The sequence below is a fragment of the Pelobates fuscus genome, chromosome 2 (genome assembly GCF_036172605.1).
Source record: "Pelobates fuscus isolate aPelFus1 chromosome 2, aPelFus1.pri, whole genome shotgun sequence".
Taxonomy (NCBI): Eukaryota; Metazoa; Chordata; class Amphibia; order Anura; family Pelobatidae; genus Pelobates; species Pelobates fuscus.
The window spans coordinates 65,102,820-65,116,377 of NC_086318.1; the positions used below are offsets into that span (position 1 = coordinate 65,102,820).

The 13,558-nt window shown below is 38.2% G+C and overlaps 6 non-coding genes across 6 annotated transcripts; all 6 read left to right on the forward strand.

Annotated features, from left to right (window-relative positions):
• Window positions 1–597: 597 nt before the first annotated feature.
• TRNAK-CUU (transfer RNA lysine (anticodon CUU)) lies at window positions 598–670 on the forward strand. Its single transcript has one exon. It is a non-coding gene; the product is annotated as a tRNA-Lys (tRNA).
• Window positions 671–2,189: 1,519 nt separating this feature from the next.
• On the forward strand, window positions 2,190–2,262 carry TRNAK-CUU (transfer RNA lysine (anticodon CUU)). The gene has a single exon. It is a non-coding gene; the product is annotated as a tRNA-Lys (tRNA).
• A 1,892-nt stretch (window positions 2,263–4,154) lies between these two features.
• TRNAK-CUU (transfer RNA lysine (anticodon CUU)) lies at window positions 4,155–4,227 on the forward strand. The gene has a single exon. It is a non-coding gene; the product is annotated as a tRNA-Lys (tRNA).
• Window positions 4,228–6,119: 1,892 nt separating this feature from the next.
• Window positions 6,120–6,192, forward strand: TRNAK-CUU (transfer RNA lysine (anticodon CUU)). Its single transcript has one exon. It is a non-coding gene; the product is annotated as a tRNA-Lys (tRNA).
• Window positions 6,193–7,326: 1,134 nt separating this feature from the next.
• On the forward strand, window positions 7,327–7,399 carry TRNAK-CUU (transfer RNA lysine (anticodon CUU)). The gene has a single exon. It is a non-coding gene; the product is annotated as a tRNA-Lys (tRNA).
• A 1,135-nt stretch (window positions 7,400–8,534) lies between these two features.
• On the forward strand, window positions 8,535–8,607 carry TRNAK-CUU (transfer RNA lysine (anticodon CUU)). Its single transcript has one exon. It is a non-coding gene; the product is annotated as a tRNA-Lys (tRNA).
• Window positions 8,608–13,558: the final 4,951 nt, after the last annotated feature.

The window sequence follows — 13,558 nt, forward strand, 5'->3', positions numbered from 1 at the left end:
TGTCAGACAAGAGCTACTATGGCCCATCATTTCCTTCACCATTTCTAATTGTTTTACGACTCTAGAAATGCAGACTTGGAGACTTCTCGTTATGATCCAAAAAGGGGAGATTTTCAAATCTGATCACCTGGACAGAAACTAAGGGATTAAAATCAAAACTAGATCTCACTGTGGAACAAGAGCTACTATGGCCCATTATATCCTTCACTGTTTCTGATTGTTTTACGAGTCTAGGAATGCCAACCTGGAGACGTTTCATTACAGGGTGGATTGCTTGAATCTTATAGGGTAAAGTGATATGATTTTTCTCTCGTTTAAGAAGGTAAATTTTATATCATACATTAAGATAGAGAGCTTTGCGAGTTCCCTCTTTCCCTCTGTCCACCCTTTGCTTCCGCAAAGCTCTCTCGGAATGCAGACTTGAAGACTTTTCATTACAGGGTGAGTTCTATAGGGTAAAGTGATCTGATTTTTCTCTTGTTTAAGAAGGTAAATTTATATATTATATTAAATAGTTAAACCAAGATAGAGAGCTTTGCAAGCTCTCTCCATCCACCCTTTGCATCTGAAGTCAGAGCATAATGCATGTAGGAATCAGCCCGGCTAGCTCAGTCGGTAGAGCATGAGACTCTTAATCTCAGGGTCGTGGGTTCGAGCCCCACGTTGGGCGAGATATGTAATTTTATGTCTCCTTTATTGAAAAAAATAAAAAAAGAAGGAAGGTGCTTATGTTTGGCCTAGGGAATCATAAAAGTCACCATATATTAGAGCAGATTGTATATTTGAAAAACATAGAAGGTGAAGAAACAGGAGTGTAGTTCTTTGGAAAAGTGTGTCAAGCTATTTAATTGTTGTAAGACGATTGAGGAATTCTTACAAAACATTTTAGTAGAGGGAGATTTTCAAATCTAACCGTAAACCAGTGGACACAACCTAGCAGGGGAACATGTTAACAAAATGCTACCTTAGAATATAAGGAATTAAGTCATATTATTTCCATAAGAGCAATGAAGCCATTGTTTAAGAATGCAACTTTATATGGTTCAGTGGAGCTAAATCTCACCTTAGGAATGCCAACCTGGAGACGTTTCATTACAGGTTGGATTGCTTGAATCTTATAGGGTAAAGTGATATGATTTTTCTCTTGTTTAAGAAGGTAAATTTTATATCATACATTAAGATAGAGAGCTTTGCGAGTTCCCTCTTTCCCTCTGTCCACCCTTTGCTTCTGCAAAGCTCTCTCGGAATGCAGACTTGAAGACTTTTCATTACAGGGTGAATTATACTCTTAATCTCAGGGTTGTGGGTTCGAGCCCCACGTTGGGCGAGATGTGTTAACAAATTGCTACCTTAGAATATAAGGAATTAAGTCATATTATTTCCATAAGAGCAATGAAGCCATTGTTTAAGAAGGCAACTTTATATGGTTCAGTGGAGCTAAATCTCACCTTCCAACATAAGCAACTAGGGTCTATGATCTCTTTCACCATCAGGCCAGGAGAAATGAAACAATCCAAAAGGGGTAGGTTTTCAATGCTAATCACATGTTACTGGACACAGTCTAACTGAATACAATCTAAATTAAACCCCACTGTCAGACAAGAGCTACTATGGCCCATCATTTCCTTCACCATTTCTAATTGTTTTACGACTCTAGAAATGCAGACTTGGAGACTTCTCGTTATGATCCAAAAAGGGGAGATTTTCAAATCTTATCACCTGGACAGAAACTAAGGGATTAAAATCAAAACTAGATCTCACTGTGGAACAAGAGCTACTATGGCCCATTATATCCTTCACTGTTTCTGATTGTTTTACGAGTCTAGGAATGCCAACCTGGAGACGTTTCATTACAGGGTGGATTGCTTGAATCTTATAGGGTAAAGTGATATGATTTTTCTCTTGTTTAAGAAGGTAAATTTTATATCATACATTAAGATAGAGAGCTTTGCGAGTTCCCTCTTTCCCTCTGTCCACCCTTTGCTTCCACAAAGCTCTCTCGGAATGCAGACTTGAAGACTTTTCATTACAGGGTGAGTTCTATAGGGTAAAGTGATCTGATTTTTCTCTTGTTTAAGAAGGTAAATTTATATATTATATTAAATAGTTAAACCAAGATAGAGAGCTTTGCAAGCTCTCTCCATCCACCCTTTGCATCTGAAGTCAGAGCATAATGCATGTAGGAATCAGCCCGGCTAGCTCAGTCGGTAGAGCATGAGACTCTTAATCTCAGGGTCGTGGGTTCGAGCCCCACGTTGGGCGAGATATGTAATTTTATGTCTCCTTTATTGAAAAAAATAAAAAAAGAAGGAAGGTGCTTACGTTTGGCCTAGGGAATCATAAAAGTCACCATATATTAGAGCAGATTGTATATTTGAAAAACATAGAAGGTGAAGAAACAGGAGTGTAGTTCTTTGGAAAAGTGTGTCAAGCTATTTAATTGTTGTAAGACGATTGAGGAATTCTTACAAAACATTTTAGTAGAGGGAGATTTTCAAATCTAACCATAAACCAGTGGACACAACCTAGCAGGGGAACATGTTAACAAAATGCTACCTTAGAATATAAGGAATTAAGTCATATTATTTCCATAAGAGCAATGAAGCCATTGTTTAAGAATGCAACTTTATATGGTTCAGTGGAGCTAAATCTCACCTTCCAACATAAGCAACTAGGGTCTATGATCTCTTTCACCATCAGGCCAGGAGAAATGAAACAATCCAAAAGGGGTAGGTTTTCAATGCTAATCACATGTTACTGGACACAGTCTAACTGAATACAATCTAAATTAAACCCCACTGTCAGACAAGAGCTACTATGGCCCATCATTTCCTTCACCATTTCTAATTGTTTTACGACTCTAGAAATGCAGACTTGGAGACTTCTCGTTATGATCCAAAAAGGGGAGATTTTCAAATCTTATCACCTGGACAGAAACTAAGGGATTAAAATCAAAACTAGATCTCACTGTGGAACAAGAGCTACTATGGCCCATTATATCCTTCACTGTTTCTGATTGTTTTATGAGTCTAGGAATGCCAACCTGGAGACGTTTCATTACAGGTTGGATTGCTTGAATCTTATAGGGTAAAGTGATATGATTTTTCTCTTGTTTAAGAAGGTAAATTTTATATCATACATTAAGATAGAGAGCTTTGCGAGTTCCCTCTTTCCCTCTGTCCACCCTTTGCTTCCGCAAAGCTCTCTCGGAATGCAGACTTGAAGACTTTTCATTACAGGGTGAATTATACTCTTAATCTCAGGGTCGTGGGTTCGAGCCCCACGTTGGGCGAGATGTGTTAACAAATTGCTACCTTAGAATATAAGGAATTAAGTCATATTATTTCCATAAGAGCAATGAAGCCATTGTTTAAGAAGGCAACTTTATATGGTTCAGTGGAGCTAAATCTCACCTTCCAACATAAGCAACTAGGGTCTATGATCTCTTTCACCATCAGGCCAGGAGAAATGAAACAATCCAAAAGGGGTAGGTTTTCAATGCTAATCACATGTTACTGGACACAGTCTAACTGAATACAATCTAAATTAAACCCCACTGTCAGACAAGAGCTACTATGGCCCATCATTTCCTTCACCATTTCTAATTGTTTTACGACTCTAGAAATGCAGACTTGGAGACTTCTCGTTATGATCCAAAAAGGGGAGTTTTTCAAATCTTATCACCTGGACAGAAACTAAGGGATTAAAATCAAAACTAGATCTCACTGTGGAACAAGAGCTACTATGGCCCATTATATCCTTCACTGTTTCTGATTGTTTTACGAGTCTAGGAATGCCAACCTGGAGACGTTTCATTACAGGTTGGATTGCTTGAATCTTATAGGGTAAAGTGATATGATTTTTCTCTTGTTTAAGAAGGTAAATTTTATATCATACATTAAGATAGAGAGCTTTGCGAGTTCCCTCTTTCCCTCTGTCCACCCTTTGCTTCCGCAAATCTCTCTCGGAATGCAGACTTGAAGAATTTTCATTACAGGGTGAGTTCTATAGGGTAAAGTGATCTGATTTTTCTCTTGTTTAAGAAGGTAAATTTATATATTATATTAAATAGTTAAACCAAGATAGAGAGCTTTGCAAGATCTCTCCATCCACCCTTTGCATCCGAAGTCAGAGCATAATGCATGTAGGAATCAGCCCGGCTAGCTCAGTCGGTAGAGCATGAGACTCTTAATCTCAGGGTCGTGGGTTCGAGCCCCACGTTGGGCGAGATATGTAATTTTATGTCTCATTTATTGAAAAAAATAAAAAAAGAAGGAAGGTGCTTACGTTTGGCCTAGGGAATCATAAAAGTCACCATATATTAGAGCAGATTGTATATTTGAAAAACATAGAAGGTGAAGAAACAGGAGTGTAGTTCTTTGGAAAAGTGTGTCAAGCAATTTAATTGTTGTAAGACGATTGAGGAATTCTTACAAAACATTTTAGTAGAGGGAGATTTTCAAATCTAACCATAAACCAGTGGACACAACCTAGCAGGGGAACATGTTAACAAAATGCTACCTTAGAATATAAGGAATTAAGTCATATTATTTCCATAAGAGCAATGAAGCCATTGTTTAAGAATGCAACTTTATATGTTTCAGTGGAGCTAAATCTCACCTTCCAACATAAGCAACTAGGGTCTATGATCTCTTTCACCATCAGGCCAGGAGAAATGAAACACACCAAAAGGGGTAGGTTTTCAATGCTAATCACATGTTACTGGACACAGTCTAACTGAATACAATCTAAATTAAACCCCACTGTCAGACAAGAGCTACTATGGCCCATCATTTCCTTCACCATTTCTAATTGTTTTACGACTCTAGAAATGCAGACTTGGAGACTTCTCGTTATGATCCAAAAAGGGGAGATTTTCAAATCTTATCACCTGGACAGAAACTAAGGGATTAAAATCAAAACTAGATCTCACTGTGGAACAAGAGCTACTATGGCCCATTATATCCTTCACTGTTTCTGATTGTTTTACGAGTCTAGGAATGCCAACCTGGAGACGTTTCATTACAGGTTGGATTGCTTGAATCTTATAGGGTAAAGTGATATGATTTTTCTCTTGTTTAAGAAGGTAAATTTTATATCATACATTAAGATAGAGAGCTTTGCGAGTTCCCTCTTTCCCTCTGTCCACCTTTTGCTTCCGCAAAGCTCTCTCGGAATGCAGACTTGAAGACTTTTCATTACAGGGTGAATTATACTCTTAATCTCAGGGTCGTGGGTTCGAGCCCCACGTTGGGCGAGATGTGTTAACAAATTGCTACCTTAGAATATAAGGAATTAAGTCATATTATTTCCATAAGAGCAATTAAGCCATTGTTTAAGAAGGCAACTTTATATGGTTCAGTGGAGCTAAATCTCACCTTCCAACATAAGCAACTAGGGTCTATGATCTCTTTCACCATCAGGCCAGGAGAAATGAAACAATCCAAAAGGGGTAGGTTTTCAATGCTAATCACATGTTACTGGACACAGTCTAACTGAATACAATCTAAATTAAACCCCACTGTCAGACAAGAGCTACTATGGCCCATCATTTCCTTCACCATTTCTAATTGTTTTACGACTCTAGAAATGCAGACTTGGAGACTTCTCGTTATGATCCAAAAAGGGGAGATTTTCAAATCTTATCACCTGGACAGAAACTAAGGGATTAAAATCAAAACTAGATCTCACTGTGGAACAAGAGCTACTATGGCCCATTATATCCTTCACTGTTTCTGATTGTTTTACGAGTCTAGGAATGCCAACCTGGAGACGTTTCATTACAGGTTGGATTGCTTGAATCTCATAGGGTAAAGTGATATGATTTTTCTCTTGTTTAAGAAGGTAAATTTTATATCATACATTAAGATAGAGAGCTTTGCGAGTTCCCTCTTTCCCTCTGTCCACCCTTTGCTTCCGCAAAGCTCTCTCGGAATGCAGACTTGAAGACTTTTCATTACAGGGTGAGTTCTATAGGGTAAAGTGATCTGATTTTTCTCTTGTTTAAGAAGGTAAATTTATATATTATATTAAATAGTTAAACCAAGATAGAGAGCTTTGCAAGCTCTCTCCATCCACCCTTTGCATCCGAAGTCAGAGCATAATGCATGTAGGAATCAGCCCGGCTAGCTCAGTCGGTAGAGCATGAGACTCTTAATCTCATGGTCGTGGGTTCGAGCCCCACGTTGGGCGAGATATGTAATTTTATGTCTCCTTTATTGAAAAAAATTAGAAAAGAAGGAAGGTGCTTACGTTTGGCCTAGGGAATCATAAAAGTCACCATATATTAGAGCAGATTGTATATTTGAAAAACATAGAAGGTGAAGAAACAGGAGTGTAGTTCTTTGGAAAAGTGTGTCAAGCAATTTAATTGTTGTAAGACGATTGAGGAATTCTTACAAAACATTTTAGTAGAGGGAGATTTTCAAATCTAACCATAAACCAGTGGACACAACCTAGCAGGGGAACATGTTAACAAATTGCTACCTTAGAATATAAGGAATTAAGTCATATTATTTCCATAAGAGCAATGAAGGCATTGTTTAAGAAGGCAACTTTATATGGTTCAGTGGAGCTAAATCTCACCTTCCAACATAAGCAACTAGGGTCTATGATCTCTTTCACCATCAGGCCAGGAGAAATGAAACAATCCAAAAGGGGTAGGTTTTCAATGCTAATCACATGTTACTGGACACAGTCTAACTGAATACAATCTAAATTAAACCCCACTGTCAGACAAGAGCTACTATGGCCCATCATTTCCTTCACCATTTCTAATTGTTTTACGACTCTAGAAATGCAGACTTGGAGACTTCTCGTTATGATCCAAAAAGGGGAGATTTTCAAATCTTATCACCTGGACAGAAACTAAGGGATTAAAATCAAAACTAGATCTCACTGTGGAACAAGAGCTACTATGGCCCATTATATCCTTCACTGTTTCTGATTGTTTTACGAGTCTAGGAATGCCAACCTGGAGACGTTTCATTACAGGGTGGATTGCTTGAATCTTATAGGGTAAAGTGATATGATTTTTCTCTTGTTTAAGAAGGTAAATTTTATATCATACATTAAGATAGAGAGCTTTGCGAGTTCCCTCTTTCCCTCTGTCCACCCTTTGCTTCCGCAAAGCTCTCTCGGAATGCAGACTTGAAGACTTTTCATTACAGGGTGAGTTCTATAGGGTAAAGTGATCTGATTTTTCTCTTGTTTAAGAAGGTAAATTTATATATTATATTAAATAGTTAAACCAAGATAGAGAGCTTTGCAAGCTCTCTCCATCCACCCTTTGCATCCGAAGTCAGAGCATAATGCATGTAGGAATCAGCCCGGCTAGCTCAGTCGGTAGAGCATGAGACTCTTAATCTCAGGGTCGTGGGTTCGAGCCCCACGTTGGGCGAGATATGTAATTTTATGTCTCCTTTATTGAAAAAAATTAGAAAAGAAGGAAGGTGCTTACGTTTGGCCTAGGGAATCATAAAAGTCACCATATATTAGAGCAGATTGTATATTTGAAAAACATAGAAGGTGAAGAAACAGGAGTGTAGTTCTTTGGAAAAGTGTGTCAAGCAATTTAATTGTTGTAAGACGATTGAGGAATTCTTACAAAACATTTTAGTAGAGGGAGATTTTCAAATCTAACCATAAACCAGTGGACACAACCTAGCAGGGGAACATGTTAACAAAATGCTACCTTAGAATATAAGGAATTAAGTCATATTATTTCCATAAGAGCAATTAAGCCATTGTTTAAGAAGGCAACTTTATATGGTTCAGTGGAGCTAAATCTCACCTTCCAACATAAGCAACTAGGGTCTATGATCTCTTTCACCATCAGGCCAGGAGAAATGAAACAATCCAAAAGGGGTAGGTTTTCAATGCTAATCACATGTTACTGGACACAGTCTAACTGAATACAATCTAAATTAAACCCCACTGTCAGACAAGAGCTACTATGGCCCATCATTTCCTTCACCATTTCTAATTGTTTTACGACTCTAGAAATGCAGACTTGGAGACTTCTCGTTATGATCCAAAAAGGGGAGATTTTCAAATCTTATCACCTGGACAGAAACTAAGGGATTAAAATCAAAACTAGATCTCACTGTGGAACAAGAGCTACTATGGCCCATTATATCCTTCACTGTTTCTGATTGTTTTACGAGTCTAGGAATGCCAACCTGGAGACGTTTCAATTACAGGGTGGATTGCTTGAATCTTATAGGGTAAAGTGATATGATTTTTCTCTTGTTTAAGAAGGTAAATTTTATATCATACATTAAGATAGAGAGCTTTGCGAGTTCCCTCTTTCCCTCTGTCCACCCTTTGCTTCCGCAAAGCTCTCTCGGAATGCAGACTTGAAGACTTTTCATTACAGGGTGAGTTCTATAGGGTAAAGTGATCTGATTTTTCTCTTGTTTAAGAAGGTAAATTTATATATTATATTAAATAGTTAAACCAAGATAGAGAGCTTTGCAAGCTCTCTCCATCCACCCTTTGCATCCGAAGTCAGAGCATAATGCATGTAGGAATCAGCCCGGCTAGCTCAGTCGGTAGAGCATGAGACTCTTAATCTCAGGGTCGTGGGTTCGAGCCCCACGTTGGGCGAGATATGTAATTTTATGTCTCCTTTATTGAAAAAAATTAGAAAAGAAGGAAGGTGCTTACGTTTGGCCTAGGGAATCATAAAAGTCACCATATATTAGAGCAGATTGTATATTTGAAAAACATAGAAGGTGAAGAAACAGGAGTGTAGTTCTTTGGAAAAGTGTGTCAAGCAATTTAATTGTTGTAAGACGATTGAGGAATTCTTACAAAACATTTTAGTAGAGGGAGATTTTCAAATCTAACCATAAACCAGTGGACACAACCTAGCAGGGGAACATGTTAACAAAATGCTACCTTAGAATATAAGGAATTAAGTCATATTATTTCCATAAGAGCAATGAAGCCATTGTTTAAGAATGCAACTTTATATGTTTCAGTGGAGCTAAATCTCACCTTCCAACATAAGCAACTAGGGTCTATGATCTCTTTCACCATCAGGCCAGGAGAAATGAAACAATCCAAAAGGGGTAGGTTTTCAATGCTAATCACATGTTACTGGACACAGTCTAACTGAATACAATCTAAATTAAACCCCACTGTCAGACAAGAGCTACTATGGCCCATCATTTCCTTCACCATTTCTAATTGTTTTACGACTCTAGAAATGCAGACTTGGAGACTTCTCGTTATGATCCAAAAAGGGGAGATTTTCAAATCTTATCACCTGGACAGAAACTAAGGGATTAAAATCAAAACTAGATCTCACTGTGGAACAAGAGCTACTATGGCCCATTATATCCTTCACTGTTTCTGATTGTTTTACGAGTCTAGGAATGCCAACCTGGAGACGTTTCATTACAGGTTGGATTGCTTGAATCTTATAGGGTAAAGTGATATGATTTTTCTCTTGTTTAAGAAGGTAAATTTTATATCATACATTAAGATAGAGAGCTTTGCGAGTTCCCTCTTTCCCTCTGTCCACCCTTTGCTTCCGCAAAGCTCTCTCGGAATGCAGACTTGAAGACTTTTCATTAAAGGGTGAATTATACTCTTAATCTCAGGGTCGTGGGTTCGAGACCCACGTTGGGCGAGATGTGTTAACAAATTGCTACCTTAGAATATAAGGAATTAAGTCATATTATTTCCATAAGAGCAATGAAGCCATTGTTTAAGAAGGCAACTTTATATGGTTCAGTGGAGCTAAATCTCACCTTCCAACATAAGCAACTAGGGTCTATGATCTCTTTCACCATCAGGCCAGGAGAAATGAAACAATCCAAAAGGGGTAGGTTTTCAATGCTAATCACATGTTACTGGACACAGTCTAACTGAATACAATCTAAATTAAACCCCACTGTCAGACAAGAGCTACTATGGCCCATCATTTCCTTCACCATTTCTAATTGTTTTACGACTCTAGAAATGCAGACTTGGAGACTTCTCGTTATGATCCAAAAAGGGGAGATTTTCAAATCTTATCACCTGGACAGAAACTAAGGGATTAAAATCAAAACTAGATCTCACTGTGGAACAAGAGCTACTATGGCCCATTATATCCTTCACTGTTTCTGATTGTTTTACGAGTCTAGGAATGCCAACCTGGAGACGTTTCATTACAGGGTGGATTGCTTGAATCTTATAGGGTAAAGTGATATGATTTTTCTCTTGTTTAAGAAGGTACATTTTATATCATACATTAAGATAGAGAGCTTTGCGAGTTCCCTCTTTCCCTCTGTCCACCCTTTGCTTCCGCAAAGCTCTCTCGGAATGCAGACTTGAAGACTTTTCATTACAGGGTGAATTATACTCTTAATCTCAGGGTCGTGGGTTCGAGACCCACGTTGGGCGAGATGTGTTAACAAATTGCTACCTTAGAATATAAGGAATTAAGTCATATTATTTCCATAAGAGCAATGAAGCCATTGTTTAAGAAGGCAACTTTATATGGTTCAGTGGAGCTAAATCTCACCTTCCAACATAAGCAACTAGGGTCTATGATCTCTTTCACCATCAGGCCAGGAGAAATGAAACAATCCAAAAGGGGTAGGTTTTCAATGCTAATCACATGTTACTGGACACAGTCTAACTGAATACAATCTAAATTAAACCCCACTGTCAGACAAGAGCTACTATGGCCCATCATTTCCTTCACCATTTCTAATTGTTTTACGACTCTAGAAATGCAGACTTGGAGACTTCTCGTTATGATCCAAAAAGGGGAGATTTTCAAATCTTATCACCTGGACAGAAACTAAGGGATTAAAATCAAAACTAGATCTCACTGTGGAACAAGAGCTACTATGGCCCATTATATCCTTCACTGTTTCTGATTGTTTTACGAGTCTAGGAATGCCAACCTGGAGACGTTTCATTACAGGTTGGATTGCTTGAATCTCATAGGGTAAAGTGATATGATTTTTCTCTTGTTTAAGAAGGTAAATTTTATATCATACATTAAGATAGAGAGCTTTGCGAGTTCCCTCTTTCCCTCTGTCCACCCTTTGCTTCCGCAAAGCTCTCTCGGAATGCAGACTTGAAGACTTTTCATTACAGGGTGAATTATACTCTTAATCTCAGGGTCGTGGCTTCGAGCCACACGTTGGGCGAGATGTGTTAACAAATTGCTACCTTAGAATATAAGGAATTAAGTCATATTATTTCCATAAGAGCAAAAAAAGCCATTGTTTAAGAAGGCAACTTTATATGGTTCAGTGGAGCTAAATCTCACCTTCCAACATAAGCAACTAGGGTCTATGATCTCTTTCACCATCAGGCCAGGAGAAATGAAACAATCCAAAAGGGGTAGGTTTTCAATGCTAATCACATGTTACTGGACACGGTCTAACTGAATACAATCTAAATTAAACCCCACTGTCAGACAAGAGCTACTATGGCCCATCATTTCCTTCACCATTTCTAATTGTTTTACGACTCTAGAAATGCAGACTTGGAGACTTCTCGTTATGATCCAAAAAGGGGAGATTTTCAAATCTTATCACCTGGACAGAAACTAAGGGATTAAAATCAAAACTAGATCTCACTGTGGAACAAGAGCTACTATGGCCCATTATATCCTTCACTGTTTCTGATTGTTTTACGAGTCTAGGAATGCCAACCTGGAGACGTTTCATTACAGGGTGGATTGCTTGAATCTTATAGGGTAAAGTGATATGATTTTTCTCTTGTTTAAGAAGGTAAATTTTATATCATACATTAAGATAGAGAGCTTTGCGAGTTCCCTCTTTCCCTCTGTCCACCCTTTGCTTCCGCAAAGCTCTCTCGGAATGCAGACTTGAAGACTTTTCATTACAGGGTGAGTTCTATAGGGTAAAGTGATCTGATTTTTCTCTTGTTTAAGAAGGTAAATTTATATATTATATTAAATAGTTAAACCAAGATAGAGAGCTTTGCAAGCTCTCTCCATCCACCCTTTGCATCTGAAGTCAGAGCATAATGCATGTAGGAATCAGCCCGGCTAGCTCAGTCGGTAGAGCATGAGACTCTTAATCTCAGGGTCGTGGATTCGAGCCCCACGTTGGGCGAGATATGTAATTTTATGTCTCCTTTATTGAAAAAAATTAAAAAAGAAGGAAGGTGCTTACGTTTGGCCTAGGGAATCATAAAAGTCACCATATATTAGAGCAGATTGTATATTTGAAAAACATAGAAGGTGAAGAAACAGGAGTGTAGTTCTTTGGAAAAGTGTGTCAAGCAATTTAATTGTTGTAAGACGATTGAGGAATTCTTACAAAACATTTTAGTAGAGGGAGATTTTCAAATCTAACCATAAACCAGTGGACACAACCTAGCAGGGGAACATGTTAACAAAATGCTACCTTAGAATATAAGGAATTAAGTCATATTATTTCCATAAGAGCAATGAAGCCATTGTTTAAGAATGCAACTTTATATGTTTCAGTGGAGCTAAATCTCACCTTCCAACATAAGCAACTAGGGTCTATGATCTCTTTCACCATCAGGCCAGGAGAAATGAAACAATCCAAAAGGGGTAGGTTTTCAATGCTAATCACATGTTACTGGACACAGTCTAACTGAATACAATCTAAATTAAACCCCACTGTCAGACAAGAGCTACTATGGCCCATCATTTCCTTCACCATTTCTAATTGTTTTACGACTCTAGAAATGCAGACTTGGAGACTTCTCGTTATGATCCAAAAAGGGGAGATTTTCAAATCTTATCACCTGGACAGAAACTAAGGGATTAAAATCAAAACTAGATCTCACTGTGGAACAAGAGCTACTATGGCCCATTATATCCTTCACTGTTTCTGATTGTTTTACGAGTCTAGGAATGCCAACCTGGAGACGTTTCATTACAGGTTGGATTGCTTGAATCTTATAGGGTAAAGTGATATGATTTTTCTCTTGTTTAAGAAGGTAAATTTTATATCATACATTAAGATAGAGAGCTTTGCGAGTTCCCTCTTTCCCTCTGTCCACCCTTTGCTTCCGCAAAGCTCTCTCGGAATACAGACTTGAAGACTTTTCATTAAAGGGTGAATTATACTCTTAATCTCAGGGTCGTGGGTTCGAGACCCACGTTGGGCGAGATGTGTTAACAAATTGCTACCTTAGAATATAAGGAATTAAGTCATATAATTTCCATAAGAGCAATGAAGCCATTGTTTAAGAAGGCAACTTTATATGGTTCAGTGGAGCTAAATCTCACCTTCCAACATAAGCAACTAGGGTCTATGATCTCTTTCACCATCAGGCCAGGAGAAATGAAACAATCCAAAAGGGGTAGGTTTTCAATGCTAATCACATGTTACTGGACACAGTCTAACTGAATACAATCTAAATTAAACCCCACTGTCAGACAAGAGCTACTATGGCCCATCATTTCCTTCACCATTTCTAATTGTTTTACGACTCTAGAAATGCAGACTTGGAGACTTCTCGTTATGATCGAAAAAGGGGAGATTTTCAAATCTTATCACCTGGACAGAAACTAAGGGATTAAAATCAAAACTAGATCTCACTGTGG